This window comes from Mobula hypostoma, chromosome 22 (assembly GCF_963921235.1).
Source record: "Mobula hypostoma chromosome 22, sMobHyp1.1, whole genome shotgun sequence".
Lineage (NCBI taxonomy): Eukaryota > Metazoa > Chordata > Chondrichthyes > Myliobatiformes > Myliobatidae > Mobula > Mobula hypostoma.
Genome location: NC_086118.1, coordinates 40,817,063 through 40,830,395, shown reverse-complemented (window position 1 = coordinate 40,830,395; position 13,333 = coordinate 40,817,063). Strand labels below are relative to the sequence as shown.

The 13,333-nt window shown below is 44.7% G+C and overlaps 1 protein-coding gene across 1 annotated transcript in view; it reads right to left on the bottom strand.

Annotated features, from left to right (window-relative positions):
• The window catches only part of LOC134360304 (transcription factor MafG), a 66,628-nt gene extending 63,625 nt beyond the window's left edge, over positions 1-3,003 (bottom strand). The window contains exon 1 of the mRNA XM_063074513.1: positions 2,875-3,003. The gene's annotated coding sequence lies outside the window, so the exon portion shown is untranslated. The remainder of the gene's footprint in view (positions 1-2,874) is intronic.
• Positions 3,004-13,333: the final 10,330 nt, after the last annotated feature.

Genomic DNA, 13,333 nt, shown 5'->3' with positions numbered 1-13,333 from the left:
GCTTTTGGTGAACATCAACACCCTGTTGGCTGGGATTCAGGTATTCCGACTCAACCCCAGCTTAATGTCTGCAATGAATAACTACTGTTTTAGTTCTTGCTCAGTTACCTCATCCATGTTTACATAAAGGGTGACAATTAGTTGTTTTTTTTTATTGTATTTCAGTTTCTCAATACCTTCTTTTCAATATTAACCTCCTTAACATGGGCAAAGTTCAAATTTTACATTCAGAATCACGCCCTAGTCCATTAGCCAAATGGATTATGTGGGAACAATAGAGGGTTGCAAAACTCTCACCAGGCCCAAAATGAAACCCTATCTACACCCTATCTATTCCACCATCTTTTCTCGCTAAGAATTCAAAACACAATTGTCAAATACAGTTGGGCTATTACAGCTACTACTCAGCCACACAAGAGCTTTTCTTCACTTACTGCCAACAGTTCAGTCACAAGAGCTTTTCCCTCCCAGTGCAATTCCGAGAGGCGCTCCCCGGAATTTTCCTTCCTTGCCCATTTAACTTATTTCTCCACCTCATCATCACATGGGCTTCTTCTCCAACTGTATAACCGGAATTATAGTGCATTAGAGAATTACAGGCTGACCAAGAAATAGGTGGACAAGAAGACCAAGTATAACACCAAGAGGGACAAGGACAGGAGGCTCTCGGGAGCACCATGACCTGCAGGCTGCTTTCCAAACTGAACAGCTGCCAGACTCACTCAGTTACTGAGTCCAAATCCTGTAACTTACCAACACCATTATCAGAATGGCATCATTCCAAGGCCAGCAACGATGGTGGTTCTTCGATGGTGGTTCAGCACGTTCAAGGGCTGGACAACTACAGCTGGCCATGTCAGTGACAGCCACGCCCCAAACAGAAATTTTAAAAAAGGTATGAAGGCAAATTAAGAAGCTCCATGCTACACTTTAAATCTAAATATGCTTGGTTCCATGTCAAAATGTAAATACCTAATTTGGGGTACAGATCATTTCTAGTTAAAGCTATAATAATGTGAAGAACAAATTATAAATCTATATCAATTTCACGTGCAATAAGTATAGCTAACATTAATTTTGAAAACAATTTATACAATTCTAAGATTTGAAATCAGAAAGAGCGTCAATTGTCAATATGAAGCCACACAACATTATGGCTCTGTACGGAAGTAACAGATTGCCCAGGATGATATTTGATATATTGCCAGCCATAACCAATTTTTTCTCCCCCTTTGCCTGAGTTACTAAGTTTTGCCATTGTTCAGACCAATCAATTTCCTCACCATCATTTTCAAAAAGCAGATGCTTTGGAAATTTGATAAGGCTGTAATTCACTCAGTGGAAAGGATTATATCAAACTGATCAAGTGAAACTCATGTAATTTACTAGTGTCAGCAAAATTTGCAGATCTAATTACAGCAATTAGCTCCCTCACCATTATAGTTAGATTTTTAAATATATATATAATGTACACTTTTACAGATCCATAATAGAATCTTTTAAGACTTCCCAGAACTACTCTTGCATACCAATGGAACACGTGCTACACAAAAAAGGGCATCAAGTTTAATAGCTGCCATCATGTGGCATACCGGCAGCTTAAGAATCAAAATGTTGGGAGAACCTTTCATGAAAAGACAAATTCAAAATACACACAGAAGTGTAAAATTGTAACATGCATCAATTAGGAGAATTCATTACACACAAAAGTTATTCAACTGGCACAAGCTTTACCTGTTCATGGATTACAACAAAGCTTCTGATTAAATAAGAGTACCGTGAAAACTTAGTGAGGATCACTTCTTGTATCTACCAAAAAGTGCATTTGAAGTATAGACACAAATAATCAATCATTATCACTGTGGCACTATAAAATGCCAGAATGAAGTCACAACAATAATTGAACTGAGACATGCACTGGGTCACATTTCGGTACCTATTACAGCATATTATCACAAGACCCAGAAGACAAGTTATGTTTCCCCATCCAGTGTCCACCCTCATATTTGTGCCACTGTCACAATCTAGAACTATCTAACTGAATCCATTACTCAGTGTATTGGTGTACCTTCACTAATCAGTGCTGAGTCAGCTGGTGTATTTTGCTCACATAAAATCCCACATTGAGACACAGCCCATTGATCCGTGTTACACCAGAAAGTGGTGTATTTTCCCAATAAAGGAATGATTTTGGTTTTCCTAAAAGAACTCCATATTCTCAAACATCAACTATTCCGTGCAGTTACTTCAAAATTACCTGACAGATAAAGAACCCAGTCAGATGCACATCAGTTACCGGAATGATCATATCCCCTTTTAATCCCGAATAGGACAACAGTCTGCTGCCAGAGTCGGTACCCTGAGTCAGCAGCTCTCCTGTGATCGTTATGTATTTTCAGGCAAGTGCTATCAGATTACACATTGTCTCTGCCCTACTCTCTCCACTGTAGATCGGGAATGGTAACTGGTTTCAGTGTATAGGGAACTCGGGAGTCAGACAGCAGCCTCCCGTTCAACGTGTGTGTTCCAGAGTGAGTGAGCAAAGGCATGAGAGAAAGAGAGAGGGGAAGGAAGAGAGAGAGAGGGAAGGGGAGGAAACGAAACGAGGGAGGGGGGTACGGGTGGTGAAGGGTAGCCCCTCTGTGTGAAGCAGTCTTAGTCCCCGCTCTGCCTCCATTGCAAAACCCAGTGGCCAGGCTGCCTGACTCAGGCTGCTGTGATCCGCTGATGAGTCAGCAGCTCTCTCCCTCCCTCCCTCCCTCCCTCCCTATCATACACACACACACACACACTCATTGCGTTTGCACACTCAGCAAAACACCGCGCCTTTTCTGTCCCCTTAATCCCACCAAACCCCACCTTTCGCTTACTCACCGACTCCTGAGAAGCTCCCCGACCCTTCGGAGTGGGTTTGAAGCAGACCTGGGCAGCCAAAAGGCCTGTTTTTCCTCCTTTTGCAATTGAAGGAATTTCCCCCCACTCGTTGTTTGCGCTTGTGCCGAGGCCAGACGTCAGATGATGTTTTGTCATGTGGCTTCATTCATGAAGCTCTACGCAACGGGCAAACTTTTAAAGGCACAGGCACTGTAACAAGCATCTGCCTTTTAACACTGTAATCTGCAACCCTCCGTCACTCTGTGAAACTCCTGCCAGTGGACCTTGCTCCTTTCAGAAGCTTGGGAGGGGTCCATGAAGAGAAGGATTAAAGGGAGTTCAAGGGGCGGTGGAATCTCACTGCGACTAAGGGTAATGGAGATGGAAAAATCCATCCTAATTAAAAATAACCTCAACGAACACATCATGGACACTAACCAACTCCCTCGGCAAAGCCCTCGCACTTTATTTGTTTACCTGCACTACACTTTTGCAATGCCATATTGCAGCCCATTATTGCCCTTTGAATTGCCTCGAGGTACTAAGATTTGGAATGATGTTTCTGAATTCTTCACCATATCTCGTTGCATCTGTCAATGAGACGCCAATTACCAATAAAAAATCTGGCAACTACAAAGTAGGTTTAGTCCAAATAGCTCTATCAGTTAATATGGTTATGATGAACAGAATAGGCTCTTTGCGTGTCATTAATTTCTATGGTTTTATGAAACCTGTTTCTCTGATGCTACTCTTTTCCTGTTGAATGCCTTTATTAAAGCTCACATTAACATTTCCAGCTCCATAAAGAACAAACTCGGCCTCTCCAGTCTCCAGATAACTCAGTTCCCCATCAAAAAAGGAAACAAAGGAGATAAAGAAAATTCCTTGTCTATCTCACATGAAAATTCCTCCAGCATGCCAATAAGCACATTTCCCAGACAGACGCAATTTAATAAAAAACTACAGAATTTTGAGATAGTTTAAACGTGCATAGTTAAATGCATTTTTTTAATTGCACACAAGATTAAACTCCAGATTGCTTCCCATATATTAATTTTATGCACTGTGAAACACAAATGGGAAATCTATAGTTGTTATCTGTATAGGACAACGCCGAGCTGGTGACGGAGTCATTCATTCCAGCTGCCTATCATTTTCCTTACATATGTGCTTGGGTGTCCCTGGAGAGGAAGCATGTGGTGTCCATCAGCCTGTTCAAAGGCTTCTGCAACTAGTGGGCAACTGAGGGTCTGGAGCATATTGTCAAACCTCCAGGGCAACATTCTGATTCAATTTAAATTTTCCTTTTTTCCTTCAAAACAGTTGCTTTTACAAATTACAGTCCGGGGCTTAAAAGACAGAGGAACGGCACAGTCAAAAAGATACAGCAATAATCATCAAGAGGAATGCAAGCAATAACTTTCAGTGAAAAAAAACCAAGAAACAATTTTTTTCTGGGTCTAGGAATTTACCCCAGATATAAAAAGGAAAAACAAAAGAAACGGGGAATTTACAACATGAAAATCATAAAGAGCAGACAGAAAAGGATGATGTGTTCACAGATTTCATAATTAATAATCGTGCTCACTATCTTGGACAAAGCAGCTCACTTAACTGACACCCCATCAACGACCCTAGTTATTAATTCGCTACACTACAAACACACAGTATGTACCATGTACAAAATGCACTGGCAGGCTAGTTCGACAATAATTCCCAAACCCATACTACCTCTGCCACAGATAGGCATATAAATATGCAGATAATGGAAGAATGTGGATATTGTGACGGCAAAAAGAATTAGTTTAGTTAGGTGTTCCCAAAGGGCCGCAGCTCAAAGGGTCTATTCCTGTGCTGTACTGTTTGATGTACAGACGGAAGCAACAAACACAGATCCCACTCCAAGTCACCTTTAGTCAATTTTAGTGGCCTAGTCCTAAAATTCCTGACCTAACAGCATTCTGGACAGGCTTTCAGCACTGCAGCAGTTCAAGAAGACAGCTTCAAAACTACCTTTTCTGGAGCATTTAGGAGTAGACAGTAAATGTCAGCAATGCTCAAATCCTGCAAAATGAATATGAATAAAGGAAAACCTATTGAGACTTTTCTATCGCTAATAGTAAGTAATATGCCATAAACCTTTGAATCAAATGTTGTTGCAGGTTAATGACTTCCCTGTGCATTACACTGCCAACAATGTGCTTTTTCTCAACCTTTGCAATGAATTATGTCTAACAAAAAACAAAATCCCCTTTTCAGAATGGTTCAACTATAAAGGAAGTAAATCATAAAACAGGAAACTTGGAAACGTAAATAATTTTGTTATTGCTAATATCCACAGATTGATTTTTAGCATCGTCTACCCATTCAGCGGTACAGGCAAACCCTGCCTGCTCTTTCTCCCGGGCCATCTGTACGCAAACAAGATTGCAAAAAGGAGCAGACAGCCAAAGGTGACCTGCATCTGGTGCGGGGTCTCTCGGTACAACTTGGGGCCAGTGCATAATTAGTCCTCCAAGGAGATCAACCTGCTCCTCTAGGTAATTTTAGGTCAGAAACTTCGGACCAAAGTGGAAACTCAAATTATGGAGCAGCTCAGTTAAATTGCAGGTAAAAGTCCATGGCCCTCAAATTCTTAACAATCCAATAACTCTCAGGAGATATACCTATATTTATTGTAATTGAGACTTCCAGTTTTTGACAAAGAATAGTATGGGTGTTCACCAGAGCAATTTGTACATAAAATGAAACATAAAAGAGGATTAAATGTCCCCTGTAACATTCTTTTGCCAGCATTTTTATTTCATCTTATTTTATCCATTTCAAAGTGTCTTTCAGCAGAGCAGTTGTATTTTGTTGCCTGATCCTTTTGGGAAATTCCAGCAGTAAACCAAATTTTAAAATGAATTCCTGGTTATGTCTACTCAGAGGGAAGTTTATTAACTTGTATATTCCAAGTTTGTAATACATAAATAAAATGTATGTTTTGTGTTTGGTGGTTGTACCGCATGTCAGCTAATACACAGACTTCTCAATTTCATCCTATGCATATTGCTGAAGTGAGAAACCAAACGAAAGTCAAGTTCTTCCCTCCGCGCGCCAACTGCCCTTCCCTCCCCACCCCCACTGCCCCCAAAGCAACAGCCATGATCAAAGGAAAGAAACAGCTGAAGCCACTCAGGCATAGTTCCTGTCAGCCAGGAACAAGGTATCACTGTCAGGTCAGATATGGGTGAATGGCGTTTGGAATCTCACACGGGAATAGCAACTGCTGAAAAGAGGACATGTAGTTTCAAAATTGTTGATGGAATATGGAAAGCATTACCACAAGTGATCACAGCTTAAGAACAGCGTTTAAGGCAGAATTAGAGAAATGCTCAAAGAAGTAATAATAAATTTGGGAAAATAGAGTAATAGTTAAATTGTCTTGATGGGATCATAGAACTCATAAAAACATGATGGACTAATCGGAAACAACAGGAATTCTGCAGATGCTGGAAATTCAAGCAACATACATCAAAGTTGCTGGTAAACGCAGCAGGCCAAGCAGCATCTATAGGAAGAGGCGCAGTCGATGTTTCAGGCCGAGCCGACGAAGGGTCTCGGCCTGAAACGTCGACTGCGCCTCTTCCTATAGATGCTGCTTGGCCTGCTGCGTTCACCAGCAACTTTGATGTATGGACTAATCGGGCTGCTCTTGAGCTAATATTTTAAGGATTCGGTGTCTATCACATTGAAATCACTCGTGAACATGCTTAGCAATCCATCCAAAATGCTGATCAGCCTTGGCAAATTAAAATCTAGAAACTGCAATCTTTTGTGGGTATTGTTAACATGTAACTGGCTTTTAAGTTGCTCTGGGCACATTCGCCATGGCCTGCTTGGCATTTTCCTGGAGTCAGATGCATACCTGATAATATCTTAGGTCACTTGGTTCAAGCTTCCTCCAATGCCACCACAAATTGGAAATTTAAGGGGCAACCTACAAAATTCCTTGATCACCCATAGGAAAACTGGCTGCATATTTTGTAAAGATTGACAATGAATGACAAGACAATGAAAGGGTCTGCAATGTGGCATCAATATCTTGTGAATAACAGATACCAGTCTGTTTTCAGTAGTCAAGATTATGGAGACCATGGGGGTGGGTATCCCAATGGTGTAATAGCATCCACACCAGACTTGGAGGCGAGTGGTCCCTGGTTCGAATCTGGCCGGCTCCTTGCATGCTTTCCATCCATGCTGGGTTGAGCATAGAGCTAGCATCTCGGTCTCGTAAAAACAAACAAATGCTAAAGAAACAGCCAGGTTGCTGCCTGATACATCTCAGATCGGGTGGGGTGAGATATGAGAATGGGTGGCTGGCACCAAGCCATAGTGAATAGAAATCGATTGTCCTTCCACATGTTTTCACGCATCTTCTTAGGCAAGCACTTTATGCTGCACTACTGTGTGCTTTAGGGAGATTATCTTTAAAATCTGATTATCTTCCCAGAGATCAAGAGGTTAATAACACACCATAGCACTGTTCTTAATAAGCTTGTGTCATGTTTCACAGGTTCCTGCAGAGAATCCAAGTGGGCATTAGTAGATGGCAGGTGATAAGTGAAGCCAGGTGAGGAGAGAAGGTGGGGTAAAGAAAGTGAGCAGGGATACGTGGAAGAGTAAAGGGCTGGAGAAGAAGGAATTGATGGGAGAGGATAGCGGACCATAGAAGAAAGGGAAGAAGGGGAATGAGAGAGAGGTGATGGATAGGTGAGGAGAAGTGAAGGGGTGAGAGGGTAACCGGAATAGGGAACTGTTACCTGCTCCCACTCCCATTCAATTCCTATTGGCCAGATCATCTTGTTTACAACTTTTTCAAGACAAGTTGAGTTTATTATCATATGCCCAAATAATGTGAGTCACAGATACGATGAAAACCTTGCTTACAGTGGGATCACATGTATGTAGCTACAGACAACACACCAAAATAAATCTTAATAGATTTGCACTACCTGGTTCAAGAACAGTTACTCCCCCTCAACTATCAAGCTCTTGAACAAAGGGTATAACTACACTCACTTGCCCATCCATTGAGATATTCCCTCAACCAATGAACTCACTTTAAGGCCCCTTTATCTTGTTATCTCTTGTTATTTATTACTATTTACTTATATTTGCATTTGCACAGTATGCTGCCTTCTGCACTCTATTTGATCTTCCATTGACCCTGTTATAGTTACTATTCTATAGATTTGCTGAGTATGCCCACAGGAAAATGAATCTCTGGGCTGTATATGGTGACATATTTGTACTTTGATAATAACATTTACTTTGAACTATTTATTTATTGAGCTCCTGCTTGGAATAGGCCCTCCCAGCCCTTCAAGCTGCACTGATTTAACCCTAGCCTAAACAATTTACAATGACCAATCAACCTTATATCTGCTACGTCTTTGGACTATGGGAGGAAACCGGAGCACCTGGAGGAAACCCACGTGGTCACAGGGAGAACGTACAATCTTCTTACAGGTAGTGGCAGGAAATGAACCCAGTTCGCCTGTACTGTAAAGCGTTGTGCTAACCACTATGCTTCTATGCCACAAAGATGGAGAGTCTAACCTTCCATTTTTGCAGAACTTGTTGGGTAAGCTTAGAGAACTCTCTGTGAATGTTTTTTTTTAAAAATCGGTGTAAATCAATCAAAATATATTTGGACCATTATGAGAAATATACCATATCTTTGTTAATTAATTAGCTTTTATGTTGGAATTGGTTTATTACAGTATTATGAAATGCATTGAGATACAGTGAAAAGCTTTTGACTTGCATGCCGCCCAGACAGATCATACCATACAAGAAGAAAGAATACAGAATGTAGAGTTACACTTGTAGAGAAACTGCAGTGCAGTTAGACAGATTAGGTGAAGATAGGTGTAAGAAGGATGAGAAGGCAGATCGGGAGATCAAGAGTTCAAAATTTTATCATTGAGCAAAAGAGAGGTCCATTTAAGAGTTTGATAGCAGTAGGATCAAAGCTGTCCTTGAGTCAGGTATGGTTCATTCTCTCAGGATTTTGTATCATCTTCCTGATGGGGAACTTGGGGCGAGGGTAAAGAGAAATGCTGGGGTAGAAGGGGTCATTATTATATTAGCTGCTTTCCCAAGGGAGCAGGAAGTGTAGGCAGACTCAACACACACAATCCACTGCAATTTCTTGCAGTCTTGGTTCCTTAAGATTGCTATAGCCAGTGGTGTTAGTAGGGAGAAGCTCCCACTACCTACTAAATGCTCCCAATTGCGTGCACCTCAAATGGCCTCTGACAACCAAGTCCAGCTCCTGGCCTTCACGTGTGGCTTAGCTACTAAGCCCAGTGGAACTGTTTCTACTGACAGGAGAGGTGGCAAAGGCAAGTTACTGGCACCTTAAAGCCAGCTGCTTCAGGTAGAGGGGGCTTGTCAGCCGTGGTTGGAAACTCATCTAGGATAAGGAATATGCTCTGATTTTAAACCTCCGCTGCCTTGCAGCCATACCCACTCATGGGAAAAGCTTCAGGAGTAAACCCCGAGGGAAAAATCTGGAGCTGGAGCCCCTAAGGCAGTCCTATGTTGAGTTCAATGCTGGCTGACAACTCCTGTGACATTGCTGGTGTCAAACTGTATCAGTCTCTGCCGTTCTTTTGGGTTCATCAGATGCGTGGAGGGGGGCACTAGCTACATGAGCAGCAGCTTTCTCTCCTTATTGTACTGCCCTGTCTTGTATATCTAGACGCCTAAGACACAACATCCATGGTCAAACTGACCAACTGAGACTTCCTGCAGTCTTGGGTAGAGCAATTGCCATACCAAACTGTGACTGTTCTGCTCAAGGTCACAAAAAATCACAAAAACTTGTGAGCACAGGCCAGTTCATCATTTAAACCAATCTTCCCCTATAAAGTTAGAGCATAAAATATTCTTGTAATTTAAACAACACACATAAAAGTTGCTGGTGAACGCAGCAGACCAGGCAGCATCTCTAGGAAGAGGTGCAGTCGACGTTTCAGGCCGAGACCCTTCGTCAGGACTAACTGAAGGAAGAGTGAGTAAGGGATTTGAAAGTTGGAGGGGGAGAGGGAGATCCAAAATGATAGGAGAAGACAGGAGGGGGAGGGATGGAGCCAAGAGCTGGGCAGGTGATAGGCAAAAGGGATATGAGAGGATCATGGGACAGGAGGTCCAGGAAGAAAGACAAGGTGGGGGAACCCAGAGGATGGGCAAGCGATATATTCAGAGGGACAGAGGGAGAAAAAGGAGCGTGAGAGAAAGAATGTGTGTATAAAAATAAGTAACAGATGGGGTACGAGGGGGAGGTGGGGCATCAGCGGAAGTTAGAGAAGTCGATGTTCATGCCATCAGGTTGGAGGCTACCCAGATGGAATATAAGGTGTTGTTCCTCCAACCTGAGTGTGGCTTCATCTTTACAGTAGAGGAGGCCATGGATAGACATGTCAGAATGGGAATGGGATGTGGAATTAAAATGTGTGGCCACCGGGAGATCCTGCTTTCTCTGGCGGACAGAGCGTAGATGTTCAACAAAGCGGTCTCCCAGTCTGCGTCGGATATAAAAGGCCACATCGGGAGCACCGGACGCAGTATATCACCCCAGTCGTCTCACAGGTGAAGTGTTGCCTCACCTGGAAGGACTGTTTGGGGCCCTGAATGGTGGTAAGGGAGGAAGTGTAAGGGCATGTGTAGCACTTGTTCCGCTTACACGGATAAGTGCCAGGAGGGAGATCAGTGGGGAGGGATGGGGGGGACGAATGGACAAGGGAGTTGCTTAGGGAGCGATCCCTGCGGAATGCAGAGAGAGTGGGGGAAGGAAAGATGTGCTTAGTGGTGGGATCCCGTTGGAGGTGGCGGAAGTTACGGAGAATAATATGTTGGACCCGGAGGCTGGTGGGGTGGTAGGTGAGGACCAGGGGGACCCTATTCCTAGTGGGGTGGCGGGAGGATGGAGTGAGAGCAGATGTACGTGAAATGGGGGAGATGCGTTTAAGAGCAGAGTTGATAGTGGAGGAAGGGAAGCCCCTTTCTTTAAAAAAGGAAGACATCTCCCTCGTCCTAGGCTGAAAAGCCTCATCCTGAGAGCAGATGCGGCGGAGACGGAGGAATTGCGAGAAGGTGATGGCATTTTTGCAAGAGACAGGGTGAGAAGAGGAATAGTTCAGATAGCTGTGAGAGTCAGTAGGCTTATAGTAGACATCAGTGGATAAGCTGTCTCCAGAGACAGACACAGAAAGATCTAGAAAGGGGAGGGAGGTGTCGGAAATGGACCAGGTAAACTTGAGGGCAGGGTGAAAGTTGGAGGCAAAGTTAATAAAGTCAACGAGTTCTGCATGCGTACAGGAAGCAGCGCCAATGCAGTCGTCGATGTAGCGAAGGAAAAGTGGGGGACAGATACCAGAATTTTTTTTTATTTCAAAATATACTTTATTCAAAAATAAATATATACAATAAACCATTCAATAACTTTTCATCCTTTACATACGTTTGCATTATACACAGTACATATCCGTATTTATACCACATCATTTCATTGTTGAGGGGTATACTCCCCGCCCTCCGACCCCTCCCACTCCCACGGGTGGAGAAACCTATACTGTGGTCCTTCCCCACCGGGCCCTTGCGGTGGCTGCGCCAAGTTTCAGTGCGTCCCTCAGCACGTACTCCTGCAGTCGAGAATGTGCCAGTCGGCAGCATTCTCCCACGGACATCTCCATGTGCTGGTAGATCATCAAGTTACGGGCCGACCAAATAGCATCTTTCACCGAGTTGATGATCTGCCAGCAGCACCGGACGTTGGTCTCCGTGTGTGTCCCCGGGAACAGCCCGTAGATCAGAGAGTCCTCTGTTACGCAGCTGCTGGGGATAAACCGTGACACTAGCCCATCCATCCTCCTCCACACCCTCTTTGCGAACTGGCAGTGTGCAAAGAGGTGGGTCACAGACTCCTCCTCACTGCAGTCCTCCCGTGGGCAATGGGGTGCGGAGACGACGTTCCGGGCGTACAGGAGGGCTCTGACTGGGAGGGCCCCTCTCACCGCCAGCCAGGCGAGGTCTTGGTGCCTGTTGGTTAGATCTGGCGATGAGGCATTTTGCCAGATGAACTGGACAGTCTGCTCCGGGAACCACCCCACTGTGTCCATCACGTCCTTCTCCTGCAGTGCCTGCAGGACACTACGTGCCGACCACTGCCTGATGGCCCTGTGGTCAAAGGCGTTCTCCTGGAAGAACTTTGCTACGCAGGACAGGTATGCCGGCAACGACCAGCTGACTGGGGCGTTGCGCGGGAGTGGGGCCAGACCCATCCTTCGTAGCCAGGGCGACAAGTAGAACCTGGGCACGTAGCGGTACTTGGTGCCCACATACCTGGGCTCTACACACAACCTGATGCAGCCACATACGAAGCTGGCCATCAGGGTGAGGGCGACATTGGGGACGTTCTTGCCCCCGTTGTCCAGGGACTTGTGCATGGCGGTCCGTCCCACCCGCTCCATCTTGGATCCCCAGACGAATCTGAAGACAGCCCGGGTGATTTCCGAGCTGTAGGAGCGGGGGACGGGCCAGACCTGCGCCAAGTACAGCAGCCCTGAGAGCACCTCACACCTGATGACCAGGTTCTTGCCCGTTATCGACAGGGAGCGCCCTCCCCACAGTCCCAGTTTCTGTTTCACCTTGGCAGTCCGCTCCTGCCAGTTCTTGTTGCACGCCTCCGCCCCTCCGAACCATATCCCCAACACCTTCACGTGGTCAGACCCGAATTGGCACGGAACATAGATTGTTCCACAAAGCCAACAAAAAGGCAGGCATAGCTAGGACCCATACGGGTGCCCATGCTACACCTTTAGTTTGAAGGAAGTGGGAGGAGCCAAAGGAGAAATTATTAAGAGTAAGGACTAATTCCGCTAGACGGAGCAGAGTGGTGGTAGAGGGGAACTGATTAGGTCTGGAATCCAAAAAGAAGCGTAGAGCTTTGAGACCTTCCTGATGGGGGATGGAAGTATATAAGGACTGGACATCCATGGTGAAAATAAAGCGGTGGGGGCCAGGGAACTTAAAATCATCGAAAAGTTTAAGAGCGTGAGAAGTGTCACGAACATAGGTCGGAAGGGATTGAACAAGCGGTGATAAAACCGTGTCGAGGTATGCAGAAATGAGTTCGGTGGGGCAGGAGCAAGCTGAGACAATAGGTCGGCCAGGACGGGCAGGTTTGTGGATCTTGGGTAGGAGGTAGAAACGGAAAGTGCGAGGTATGGGAACTATAAGGTTGGTAGCAGTGGATGGGAGATCCCCTGAGCGGATAAAGTCGGTGATGGTGTGGGAGACAATGGCCTGGTGCTCCTTAGTGGGGTCACGATCGAGGGGTAAATAAGAGGAGGTATCCGCGAGTTGTCGCTGTGCCTCGGCAAGGTAGAGGTCAGTACGCCAGACTACA